This window comes from Bombus fervidus, chromosome 14, assembly GCF_041682495.2.
Source record: "Bombus fervidus isolate BK054 chromosome 14, iyBomFerv1, whole genome shotgun sequence".
NCBI classification, from domain to species: domain Eukaryota; kingdom Metazoa; phylum Arthropoda; class Insecta; order Hymenoptera; family Apidae; genus Bombus; species Bombus fervidus.
The window spans coordinates 2,017,032-2,029,773 of NC_091530.1; the positions used below are offsets into that span (position 1 = coordinate 2,017,032).

The 12,742-nt window shown below is 42.0% G+C and overlaps 1 protein-coding gene and 1 long non-coding RNA gene across 4 annotated transcripts in view; one reads left to right on the forward strand and one right to left on the reverse strand.

The window, feature by feature from the left end:
- LOC139994204 (uncharacterized) overlaps positions 1 to 12,742 on the reverse strand; it is a 46,984-nt gene that overhangs the window by 28,035 nt on the left and 6,207 nt on the right. The gene's annotated exons all lie outside the window — the stretch shown is intronic.
- LOC139994202 (uncharacterized) overlaps positions 1 to 12,742 on the forward strand; it is a 60,475-nt gene that overhangs the window by 19,279 nt on the left and 28,454 nt on the right. The window lies entirely within an intron of this gene.

Below are 12,742 nucleotides of genomic sequence, written 5' to 3' on the forward strand. Positions count from 1 at the left end.
TTCGTAAACTTGGGAAGATAAATCGTGAGAATCGCCGAGTTCTATATCCGGTTGACTTATTCGGATTCGATAAATTTCCTTTCGTTATTCCTGTCGCTGTTTATTGGGTCGTCCGAAAAGTTCCTTTCGTTTTGTAAGGAGATAATACGAAGGTGCCCACTAGAAATATACTCTTGATTTTCAACAAAGTGTTTACTAAACTATTAACAAGCAACAGTCGACAATTTACGATCGACAATTAACGATTAACGATCAAGAGTTAATAATCACGCGTCTCTAATTCCGTTTGCTTCGCTGTGACGCTAAACCTTTCGCACTTCGCAGTTCGGAGCAGAATGAATCTTCTGTTCGAAACCAAACGTGTTCTTTTCTTTGTTGCCCCTCGATATCCCCACTATGCACGCGTTTATTAGATGTCCGCGACGGTTGCCGCGTATGCAGTCTTGCGAATATTCGGCCAAAGAACCATAGGCATGTGGACCTTACGCTTTCAAGGTATAGCGCTTTGTGTCGCGAAGCCGTTGGAACGTTCCGTGGTCGAGTGCCGCCACAAATGGATGCACATCTTTCGTTTTATATCATTTTAATTACGTGTGGTTCATTTTATTCTATCAAAGTAAAGATCACAACGTTAGATAGATTAGGTTTCACGTTTGTATAAAGATGCATCGTTGTAACGTGTTTGTAAAAGAAAGACACTTTTCCGACAACCTAATACTATTATCGCTAATTGGTAAAATAAATTTCCTGCTGCTACCCCAAAAATCAGTCTCGGAAGTTTGAATATTTCTAAATTCTCATAAATATCATTTGTCAAATTTTCTCGTAGATATCGTACGCGAAATTTTACAAAAAACTTTCCTTTCTATACCGATGCTACTTGAACCATTACTATTCCTACTATTCATTGCTGTTAATTGATAAAACGGAACATTTGCTATCGCAAAATGCGATCTTGAAAGGCTTTTAACACTGCGAAAGCCGCGTAAATTTATCCGCCGAGAACCTTCGATATCCCGTGAAATTATGTTATCAAAGTTTCAGTCAATGCACAAAACGAAAAACAGAGAATCCTAGAATAGTCGCCATCTGTTTACGAACATCTTGCATCAACGTTGCTAGCGAACACGCGACTTAATAGCTGGTACATATATTTCAGGAAAACTCTGGAAGTGTATGCAAGTGTTGCTTTGATGTAAAATTATTTTCAGTTTGAATACACGAAGTAGAAATTTTAAAATAAAATCGTAAAACCAATTAATTTGACTGGTGTGATATTTTTAGCGTTAGCATCTAGCGATGTAGCGATCGATCCGGAATTTTCCTGACAACTGATATCATATTGAATGATACGCGGTAAGAATTGTAAATGAAAAAATGTAACACGAGGTAGGAATTTTAAACTAAAATTGTAAAACCAATTAATTTGACTGGTGTGGTAGTTCTAGTGTTGACTTGCGCAGGTAAAGCGGTTCGTTGAGAATCGTCGTCCGTCTCTGCCTCGTTAACTGGTTAATTACGTTGGTCGATAAAAGCGTCGGATGAAATTTTACGAGGTAGACTATACCGTAAAAAGATTTTCCGATTTGCAGTCTCGTTTCATTTGCTTCTCGCGCCCAAGGTTCTCTCGCTTCGTACCACGACGGCGTGGCGTGATTCACGCGGCAATTATATTCGTTTAATAACGCGTTGCAACAATCGCTTCATGAATATTTCCTCGTTTTCTTGGCCATCAAGGCGATTCTGTGCGTCGACCAACCGACAGAACCAGAAACCGACAACTTTTGACGCGTTTCACCCACGATCGTCGTTGCTAATATTTTTTCTCGTCGATCTGCCGGTCGTTTGCGTACGCGTAACGATTAATAACCATTTATTGGTCGTGTAACGTTCACTCCTACGCGATGTTTCCTCGAACTCCGCGGTCAGACGACACCCGGTGATTTACAAACCGGCTGGCTTTATTTAATAACGCGCCATAGTACGAAAGCTACCCGGAAGATCGTTCGACGGAAGACATCGACTTCGGCGTTTCGAATCGTTCGGTGTTGCAGAGACAGACGCAGCGGCGACGACCTCCGACGTTGTTGTCGTTGCGCTGTTCCGTTGTTCCACCGAAAACACGAAATATTGGATCGGCAACTAAGTGATTGCGAACTTTTCCATAAGGTGGTAATGACAAAATCCGCAATCACTTAGTTGCCAACTTAGTACAATCTCGAATCTCAGTTTCGATCGTTCGAAAGAAGAAACGCGTGTAATTTCATTGCTATTGTTATTATTAGTATTATTATCATCGATTGAGCAAACCTGTTGACACATAAATGCGATGCCGGGAGAAAATAAATGAAAAAAGAAGGAGAGAATAGAGAGAGGAAGCGAGAGACATTATAGCTGATTTGTTTTTTGTTTTATATTAGTTTATTGATTTATGCACGAACGTAATAATAGAAATACAACAAAATGGACGATACCTAATTCGATAAAATAATATAAAACAGAAATTGTTGTTCGTCTATTATTACCTTATGAAACGAAAGAAACTTTTCGGACAACCTAATGTAGTATCGTGGACGACGGACCTGAACAGTAAATTTTCGATAAACACCACGAAGAATTCGGATGTCATTTACTGCACCTACGACCGACCGCGCACGGTGATAGGGTCCAGTCCTCTTAATTAGGGCCATGATGCAAATGGGTTAATAGCCGAGATAATGGTATATGAACGCTAAATTTACACTTGGAATTTATATTAGAATAGTTATATATTTATTTCATGAACGATTCCAAAGATATTCATCGATGCGCGTATGCACGCGTCTCAGCACTTTCTTCCATACCCGACTGTTAACCGATTGAACAGTTTACATTCGTTTGTTTTCGAGACACCGCGCACACACATACTTCCACACATTCATATTCATATACATGTATCACTAGTACGCGGTCAATAATTACAAAACGTAAAGATTAAAGTATATCGTTTCTCATTCGACGTCAACATCGTATATATTGAGAATTTTGGATCTTAATAGCCGAAATAATGTTATAGGAATACTAAATTTACACTTGGAATTTATATTAGAATAGTTATATATTTATTTGATGAATGATTCCGAAGATATTCATCGATACGCGCTTGCACGCGTCTCAGCACTTTCTTCCATACCAGACTGTTAACTTAACAGTTTACGTTCCATTGTTTTCGAGACGCCGCGCACACACATACTTCCACACACTCATATTCACATACATGTATCACTACTACGCGATCGATCTAGTCTAGCACACAAAATTATACATATCTCGATAATTATAAAAGATAAAGATTAAAATATATCGTTTCTCATTCGACGTCAACATCGTATATGATATATGTTGAGAATTTTGGATCTTAATAGCCGAAATAATGGTATAGGAATACTAAATTTATACTTGGAATTTATATTAGAATAGTTATATATTTATTTGATGAATGATTCCAAAGATATTCATCGATACGCGCTTGCACGCGTCTCACCTTCTTCCATACCAGACTGTTAACTTAACAATTTACGTTCCATTGTTTTCGAGACGCCGCGCACAAACATACTTCCACACACTCATATTTACATACATGTATCACTACTACGCGATCGATCTAGTCTAGCACACAAAATTATACATATCTCAATAATAAATATAAAAGATAAACCTTAGAATTTAATCTTAACGTTAAGATTAATAATCTGTGAAAGACACAATGTTTATGTTGAAATAGTATTCAGTGATGTTTATTAAACGGAATTACAGAACCAAATGTATACAAGCGAGTGATATAATTAACAACGTATGTAAGAATTGTTGATCGTTGGCCAGTTACTCTCAGACTAGACGTAGATAGTAACCCATGATCCCTTAAATATTTTGAACCCCACTTTCTATACAGTAATGAGTATGACGTGTGTAAATGTCCTGTTCAAGTGCTGTCCTGTGTGGGTGTCTGTGTAAGAATATTTGTACCTATGTATGTAATATCGTTGCATTCCAACAATAAAGATTAAAATATATCGTTTCTCATTCGCGTCAACATCGTATATGGTATATATTGAGAATTTTGGATCTTAATAGCCGAAATAATGGTATAGGAATACTAAATTTATACTTGGAATTTATATTAGAATAGTTATATATTTATTTGATAAACGATTCCGAAGATATTCATCGATACGCGCTTGCACGCGTCTCAGCACTTTCTTCCATACCCGACTGTTAACCGATTGAACAGTTTACATTCGTTTGTTTTCGAGACGCCGCGCACACGCATGCTTCTACACACTGATATTCACATTCAAGTAGTACTACTACGTATCTAACCTAATCTAGCACATAAGATTATACATATCTCGATAGATTATAAAAATATAGCGTGTCTGTAGGTGTAGACGGTGTTTTACGGATAATATCGCGGTGATGTACAGACTTGGCGAGATGCGTCGTTCCAGCGATGCGACTAAAACAGCCACAGGTAGCGCGGTACCGGCCGCGTATTTCCATATTTTTCTGTAGAAAATCGCGCAAGGAAAGCGATTGTACGAGACGTTAATGCGTTAATAATATAAAAAACGTAAGACGGTAATGACTGGTGGCTGTTCGAAATTAAGAGAACAGGTAGACGGGTCGATTTCCAGGTTGTACGCGGCTGATGGATTCCGATCAAACCCGATTCTCACTAACGTTCTTTTTCGACACTCGTGCTCGGTTTTACGACCTTGAAACGATCGCGGTGGTCGCCCCTCAAACGTAATCGTTCGTTCGACTCTATCGTTTTACTTCGTCTCGTCGCCTTCTCTCGTTTTTCCTCCATCGAGCACGCCGTTAGTCGCATCGATGAAACTTTCTCCCGTCCAGTGGTTTTCGAATTCTTACGATCGATCGTTTCTTCGTGGAATGTACGCGCGTAAGAGCGTCGGTTATCCGTCCGAACGATCTCTTGATTAATTAAGACGTAGGTCCGTGCCAGAACGTAAAGCACGCTGCGTACGATGTGTAACAAAGGACCGTGTCATTGCGAAATCGCGACGGTTGCTTCCACGCGATATTTTCACTCTTTGTACGAGCTGATTCAGGTGTACTGGCACCGAGTTAAGTGATTAATGGGCATTGTGGGAGCGAGAAAGTTCGATGAACGTGGGGTATGCAAATCGATACGGAGATTAAACGCCCTTTTTGGGAGAGGCTGGCATCTCGGCAGCGTAGATTTTTAGCAACAGGTATTCGCGGCGTAGGTTGCCCAAGAGTCGACGTACTTTCTTTCGGTTATAAGGATATCACGCGTCTACAAGATTCTTGCCATTTATCTGCCGTTTTCTGTAGTTTTCTGACACGCGTCTCTATCACAGTTGATAAACTGTTTTAATTCGTCGTATAAATCCAAATATCCCAAGGATATTTCATCGACAGGAAACATCCATCGAATTATATCTCTGTAAATTCCTTAAATCGATATCTTACGCGAATTGTTTCGAATTTACTAAAGTAACCTCATATTTCGCTCTCGTACGTTCGCGCGAAATTAGTTTCACAGGAAAAGACAGCTTCCTTTTGAAGCACGAGCTGCGGCTGATTCATCTGCTGGAAGATTTTTAGTTTCACCGGTAAGGACAATGTTCGGTCGAGATTTTTCCCTTCGAGCACCGTCTTACGTTTACATGCCGATCCATCGTTGCTCGAAGCGATACATCGACCGTTTATTTCGCGCACCATGCCCCGAGACGAGTCAGAGGGACCAAAAATATATCTCAAACAGGTATATAGCGATCGTCGTAGAAATAGAATAGGCGAGTTTGCGGATTGGCGTGAGACAACGAAGCATTTCGTCATCGCGGCTCGCGTTTTCACGAGAGAGAAAGAAACGAGAAGAAAGAGCGCGTAGCGTTGCGTGGTTCGACGTCGCCTTTTCTAAATTCCGCCGCGTAACAATGCTGTGTACATACTTGTTTAATCGCCAGGGATATCGAACAACGACGTATCGGCCACGGGTGGGCGAACTCGTTGCGAGGCTCGTTAGTCAATGGTCGATCTGTTGGCGAAGTAAGGCGAAATTCTGCTAGGCAAGGTTACGATGAAATAATGCACGGTCCGTGAAAGGGAACACGAGTGGCAACGAGATATTTTTAAAAAAGATTCGCGCACATCGGTTGGATTAAAACGGAGAATATAAATTTAACTGATCGGTACAAGCGTCGTAAAAAAAAGTCTTTTCTTTTCTGCCTCTCTTCGAATTCTCTTGAAACAATTAATAATCCGAATTATTCGAGCTACAGGTTTTTATTGTTTGACACTTTGACTGCCACTTGACCGGCCACGGTTTCTTCTGTCACGCCACGGCGGTCATCGACGACCTGAGCGATTGAACTTTTTACAATTGTAAAAATCGTATTAAAATTCACAATTAGGGCATTTTGAATATAACCGATAAATAGAAGATACTTCGAAACAAAAAGTGCCCCATTGAACGATTAAAAATTTCTATTAGAACATCGATAAAAAAAATGAGAACAAATCTTGCCTCTGACGCTGCGCTGTGTTAAAACACTTTAAACGTAAATGTGGCTCGTCGATACAATCTGGACGATAGGTGGTCACCTTTTTGGTCCGATTCTTAGCAATTTTTCGTCTTAACTGTTTAACATTTTTTTTATACCACTCTCTGCAAAATTTTCCTGCCAGATACGCTTGCTCTTCCTTCTTCTGCATTTCGTGTCGCGATCTTTGTCGAATAAGTATATTTCACGGCTCTGGTGAATGGCACTGTGTAAGGTGCATTGCGAGTGCAATTCTAAAATCCGATACCTTGATTTTTGTTTTTGTTGCTTGTTTATAGAGTATCGTCGCGTTTGAAATTGATGTATTTAGCAATAACTCTAAAGCTAATTTTATGTATCACTCGAGGGTTCTTCTATGTGATGCAGAATATGCTATCGTTTGATCTGATAAATCTACGGCACATTTTCCTCTCTTGTGATCTACCACTACCATTGGTTTATCACAAACGTAATTTCTTTTGCCTCTACCATTTCAGCCGAATGTTTCGTCGAAATCATAAATATAATCGTAATACTGTTTACTAATATCTTCTACGCGTTTCAACGATATATTCTGCGCGTTTTGCTTACGACGAAACAACGAATGCGAATGGTTTGTTGAAATAAACGAAGCCTTGTTATAATACGTCGCTATCGATTGTTACCAAGGCGCCAAGGTGGTCAGCCGTGACCACCAATAAGTTAAACGTTGTCTTACATCGTCGATTTATTATTATTTTGCCATTATATGCTTCTATGGAAGGATGGTTCCACAAATGGCGCTTCAAAATAAATGAAAATAAATCCAGTCGTATAACTTTCACATTTCGAAAACAATCCTGCCCACAGTTGACCATAAATAATATCCCAATACCAAAGAAAGATTCAGTCAGATATCTGGGCATGATTCTAGACAGAAGAATGACATGGAAACGGCACATCGTAGATAAATCCAAAGAACTGAGAACAAAACTAAAAAAATTCTACTGGCTCGTTGACAGATGCTACAACTTAAACACGCAGAGTAAAATAATGCTACACAGAGCCATATTAAAACCTGTTTGAACCTATAAGATCCAACTATGGGGAACAGCGAGCAACTCCAACGTAGAAATTTTCCAACGATTCCAATCAAAAACTCTAAGATCCTTGATAGATGCACCTTGGTATGTCACCAACGAAACGATACATCGCGACAGTCAAAGAAGAAATATCCAAGTTCAGAAACAGATATAATTTGAGAGTTTACAATCACCGAAACCCATTAGTTACCCAATTACTCGACACGACGGATCAGATCCGCGGACTAAAAAGGAAATACCCCTTAGATCGAAGGATTAGATTCAACTAGAATCAAACACACTATAAACTTTTATAATCCAAGTTGCGGAATCACGCCAAAATAATTTACTTAAAATTCTGTATGAGAATCGATCGTAAATAATCTACTAAATAGAAAAAGAATTATATGCTTCGAATAATAAAAATACAACCGTGGCGTCCTGAGCGAAACGTGTGATTTCGGCGTGGCAGTCAAAGTGTTAAGAAATATATTCTAGGAATATTTCCAGCAACGAATTCTTGACGTGTATCACCATCGTTCTTGACAGAATTCTGCAACAGAGTATACGACAAACAAAGTTTGACTTTAAATCTCGAAGACGCTTAAAAGCATCGATTCAACGGAATTTCTAATCCTTTAACGAACCGTTAAATTCGCGTACTAGATCCTCGCGAAACTTGCGACGCACTGCCAGTTACGCGTTCACCCGGTAATACAAACAAAATTCGTTCGAACAAAACTAAAACTCGGTTAGAGCTGAGTTTTCGGTGTTCGCTACTTATCCTTTCACAGGTGGATCACAGAGACGAAACACAGACCAAGCGCAATAGTAGTAACGAGCAGCGCCGCAAATTTGATCGTAACGTTAGGCGAGGACCGATAAGAGAAACTCGGTGGCGTGGTGAGCGAAACGTGTGATTTTGTCGTGGCAGTCAAAGTGTTAAAACGGAATTTCGAACCGCGAAACCTGACAATGAGATTAAAGAAACGGCTACATATCGGACGAAATAATATGCAAAGTTACCGTTAGCGTTTAAAAATATCTGGCGTTTCGTACGTTCGTTTTTCACGTTCGTTAACGTTAAAGAAAGAAGGAACCGTTATCGGTATTTACGCGATACGATCGGACGGAATGGTAAATCGTGCAACTTGCGCTTATAGCTGGCCTCCGTACGCGGTGATTCGAAAAAGCTGGCAATCGATCAAACGGATAAATATTAAGCAGTTTCGTTGTAAAAGTAAAAGTTGCACGACGAGATGGTTACTCGCGGCCGACGATATTGAAATTTATTTAAATCCGGCCGCGCTCGGAAGGATAAGACATCGTGGAGGATGCTCGAAGCGAGGTGAACGCGACGTTCCGAGCCAACCACAGCTTCTTAAATCGTTTCTGTCTTGTTTTGATTAATGGCACGGTAGTCTCGGTTTGCTCGCGATACCGCCTCTAATTGCAGCTCTTTTTTCAACGCGAACGTTCGGTTTGCATAGGTAAAACGTTGTTCCTCGAACGGAGAGTAACGAGCGACCGGTTGGCACCGTTGGCAGGGTCGTTTACGAACCGCGTGATCGATGCCATTGGCACGTACTTACGCGTATTTATCTTTGCCGGCTGCCACGAAAATTTCGCTTCGTCATTTTTAATTAAGAGAACCCGTCGCAGCGTGGTGGCGCGTTCTCATTTGGTTATCAACGCCGCGATCGATTCGTAATTACGTGGGCAGAACTAGTTTTATATTCGACAACTACATCCTGGCTTCAACCCTTTTTGCGAATGCCTTTTATGGCTGTACGCGCGCGTCCACTTTTCTGCTCGCGTCAAGTATCGCTTAAGTCAATCGGCCGATACCGCGTTCTCATTTACATCGATTTCCTCCGAACGTAGCGATATCGCTTCGAACATCGCTCTCGCTTTTTCTATGCCAACGACGACGTTCCGTAAATATCTATCTATCTATATATATATACACGACAACTCGAATTACGATAAATATTCCTAAAAATATTTTCGTATTCCGTCGTTGGGATATTTCCGTTAATCGTCCCGCGATGTATAAATATGGAGAACAGTGTTTTCGAACGGATGTCTTCGGATTCTTAACGAACCGGTAAGCGCGATCTGTCTATTCGGGTCGAATTCGTCGCTGACCTTCGCGTTTTTGATCCTCGAAAAAATACGTTTGTTCGTATTGCGTTCGATCGGTCTCGCTTCTGTATATTTTAGGAGAAGCTTTCGGATTGTAACGCGATTCTAAAAGCTACGCACATGCCACAGATCTAAAAAAAAAGATGCCAGCGTTTTCTACTCGAGCAAACTTATCTCTCATTTCCATCGGCTACTGGCTTTTGCTATTCGATCTGCGAGCGAAAATAAAGAAGGTACGTCGCGTCTGTAAAATTTCGCCACGGACGACTTCGTTGTAAAATCGTAAGAAAATATGGAGCGCAAACCGAGATACGTTTCTATCGTCGCAAGAACCAAGTTGCGCGCTTTCCATACAATTTCGATATTTCAAGCGCTCGTGAATTATTCGCTGTAACTGTCGCGACGAATCGAGCGTTCTACAACGCGATATTAATATTCTGTACAACGGAAATTCGTGTTGGACGCGTATTTCTGTTCGCGTTCGATATTTCCTTGCAACTTTGTTAACGAAGCGTTCATAGGAAAATCGTATTTAGAAAGCTTGTTGCTTACGTTTTACCGGTTACTCGCGTTTTATCGAGTACCTGGTGCAACGTTTCTAACGAGAATCGTTTGGGCCGGCGTAACAGGTTGCACCGAGCTGCATCGAAAAATTGTCATTTTTGCCGTTAAACGGAGAACGCGTAACGCGGAGAGACGCGGGAGTGGCGAGCGTGTGGGTGCCAGTATTTTCGTTCTAACCTAATTCAGTAGTTCTAAGGTTACACGGTGGCTTCCTAAATATAAAATCTAGCACGAGCTGTAAAATACTCGATATGTATCTCGCGCTTCTCTTTCCTTTTTTCTTTTCCTCTGTACGAAACGACGCGCGTCTATCGGAAGAGCGCGTCCGATCGTTCCGACCAACGTCAGCCGCGACGTAGCGTTTTTCCGCGCGTTACGGCCGACGCCTTGCACAGGATACGAGGAAAACGCGATCGTCGATCCTGGCGAATTACGCGCTCGCGTTTCCCAAGAACGGCAATTTCCACGTAAACCGATCGAGAGACGCGCCAAAACAGATAAATTACTGGTACGACGAATTTGCGGGTAATTGGAAGTTAAACGGCGATTTCTGTACGTTGCGCGTTGCAGCTGTAAGACGCGACTATTGGACGCACGCGTGGATACGCGCGTGGTAAATTTGCCAATCCGATCGCGCGCCAGATAAAGGCGTATCGACGAGAACGCGGATCGCGTTAAACAGCCGGCGATCGATTCGGACAGCCATATTTTCTGGAATTAGCGGCTATGGCGATGACAACGGAGAGGAAGGGTCGGCTGAATCCGCGGAGATCGCGATCGCGAGAAGCTTCTTTGGAATAGCGGGGAGGGGGGCGATCGAGAGGCACGCGGAATCGAAGGTGGGTACCGAGACCGGAGGTGGGAGAATTTCCACATCGAGAGAGCTGCCAATCGCGATCGGCGGGTTTTACCTGCAGCCGCGATTGCCCATGCAACCAGAGACAGATTGCAACGGTGAAATAACAGTGTTTCTCGCTCCTTCCTTCTCTCCCTTCTTCCTGGCTATCCGCCTATTGACATTTACATTCGGGCATACCAGCCCGGGGAAAAGTTTTACAAACGCGTCTGTGTCTCTTTCTCTCCTTCTCGAATCGTCCAATCAAAGTTCCAGAGAAGTGGCTCGTGCAAGCGACACCGACTGGTATTATATACACGGTGTCCCCTATTCCCAGCCTTCCTTTTTGCCTGGCTTCCTTCAGGCAGATCGTTACTATCGGTGTCTGCTCTGTTATTCGAAAAGATCGCTGCAAGCATCGTTTCTTTGCCCCCGTGGAAACCCGGTTGCGCTAATGCGAATTTTAACGATCGCTCGAAAGTACTTTGACAGAACGAGCCTTTTTCTTTCCAACGTTCGTACGATGAATAGTTTTAGCCGCTGGCTGGATGCTTGTCGTAAGTAGCAGGCAACGAGGGTGATACTTTGGTAACGACCACGAGAAACCGAGAAATTTTCTTCGTCGAGTACGAGCGTCGAGGATAAGGGAAGCTTGTTCGCGTTAGCTTCGTACGTGCTCTTTCGTTCCAGACGAGATTGCGATTTATTCGCAACGCGGTACGATAAGTCGCAGATAAATCGCCACTCGAGCGAAAGATTTTAGTTTTAGTCTCGGCGTGAAGCGAACAGCGTCAACTACGAAACTCGGCTGCAATTTCTTGCAACGTTTGATTTGTTTCGTAAATTTTGCCAAGTGCGTGGTCGAGTAGTACGAACATTGACGTACGAGCGTCTAAGCGCACGATCCCTCGAATCGATGAACGCGAGTCGACGAACAGCGTACGCGAGATGAGTATTAGGTTGTTCGAAAAGTTTCTTTCGTTTCATAAGGCGATAATAGCCGGACAACAATTTCCGTTTTATATTATTTTGTTGAATTACGTGTGATCCGTTTCTATTATTACGTTCGTGCATAATTCAACGAACCAACGAAAAACATCGCGCGTCTATCATTTTCTTACAAAACGAAAGAAACAATTGTTTTCGGACAATCTGATACATAGCGCTTGGTTGTAATAATATCGTGGCGAGTATTTGATAGTCACAGCGTTGATCGTTTAAGTCTACGGGTACAGCGACGGGAAATCGAGAAAACGACCGGTCCTCGACGATATCCGGGACAGAGAGGTTCCTGGAACTTTGCAAGGAATACGCGCGTTCCTAGGTCGCAAAGTTATGGCAAATAAATAAGAATGGAGCAGTTCACAGGCCACCGTGGTCAACGTGATTGCACTTTTGGAAATTGTTGAAAGCGGTTCGATGCTCGTCTTACGTAATTTCGTCTCTCTTTTTCGCTTCTTTCCGAGTTAACCGATTTGGACCAGCAACAACGATTATCGCGGAACGAGGTCGTCCGAAACGAATTTTTATCAGAAAATCGTACGTCACGAATACGAAATAGCGCCGCG